Source organism: Octodon degus, unplaced genomic scaffold, assembly GCF_000260255.1.
Source record: "Octodon degus isolate 3935 unplaced genomic scaffold, OctDeg1.0 scaffold00228, whole genome shotgun sequence".
Classification (NCBI taxonomy): Eukaryota; Metazoa; Chordata; class Mammalia; order Rodentia; family Octodontidae; genus Octodon; species Octodon degus.
Window position 1 is genome coordinate 84241 of NW_004524804.1, and position 1451 is coordinate 85691.

Consider the following 1451-nt stretch of genomic DNA (forward strand, 5'->3'; position numbering starts at 1 on the left):
ACACAAACCATAACAACCCTGCACTAAATAAAAAATAAATAAATAAAAATTTGAATTTAAGGGCCAGCCAGATAGCTCAGCAGACTAAAGCACTTGCTCAGGCAAGCTTAGGCAAACTTGGACATATGGGTTGCCAAGTGCAGGGACAGTGGTTCCATCCCCAGCACCACATGCCGTGCCAGCTCTGCCCTCAGGCAGGCTGAGCAGGTCACTGAGACCCAGCATGGTGGCACACACCTGTAATCCCAGCACTAAGGACACGGAGAACAGGAGGATCACTATCAGTTCAAGCTGCATAGTGAGACCTTGCAACAACCAAATACAATAATAATAATAATAAACCAGATGAGAAGTACTCAGATCAGACCAAAGGCTCTTGTGATGTCTGTCCTAATACTCACTTCCCCAGGAAGTTGGTCATACTGACAATCTATCCGAGGCATCTAAAAGCAGATCCAAGTGATGTCTGCTGTAAAATTCTGATGACTTTGGTAAAAATAGATAACTATTATTTTATACATGATAAAGAACCTTCTATGGAATTAGGTAAACTAATGAATCGCTGCTACAAGTTGAAGACCAGCTGATCACAGATGTCACACGTGGATTTGACAGTGGCAAATCCTCCCTCTTCTCCCATCCTTGAAGATGCCAAGCTAGCCCAACAAGATAGAAGGGGGAGGGGAGCAGTCTTGCCCGGATTGTGTGGGACTATGATGCAAGACAAACGCCCCAGTGTTCCTTCTTCTTAGCCAAGCCAGTCATGAGAGGTCACACCACCTTCTTCCTGTCTGCCTAAGTGGTATGTGGAGAGGGCACCCTGTGTAACTAGTCCACTGCACAGATGTGTTGGGGGAGTCCTGGGCCTGCTGAGCTAGAACCTGACCCACAGCACTCTCCAGAACCTCTGGATCTCAAAGGCGATGTGGTGCATACTGAGTTCTTAAGGATGTGGCATGAAGTTACAACCTAGAGGACTTTATTCCAAAGCAAATGTCGGTTATGTGCATAGTATTGCACTAAGGCAGTCTGTGCCAATCCCCCAGTCCAGTGGACATATTCCTCATGCAAAGAGGAGGCACTGAATTGACAAGAGCACCATCTTCGTGTATATGTTTTTGATGAAATTATTTTAGCAATGTGCTCATGCTCTCTTTTTTTGTTTTGTATTTTTCATTTCTAACAACAAAATTTCATCCTGAAAATGTTCATATTAGTATGATCTGGTTCTTGCCATAATTCTCTGCTAAAATTTGCATTTTTCAAAACTTGCTATTACATGTTTCTTACATATTTATAGCAGTGTGCTATAAATCCCATAAACATATGTAAGGCTCATATAAAACAATAAGTAGATATAAAAACAAAGATGAATGTACTTCACTGACAAAGGTTCTACAATCTGAGGTACAGGATCTCAAGATAAATCCTGAGGGCATTTCACTGACCTT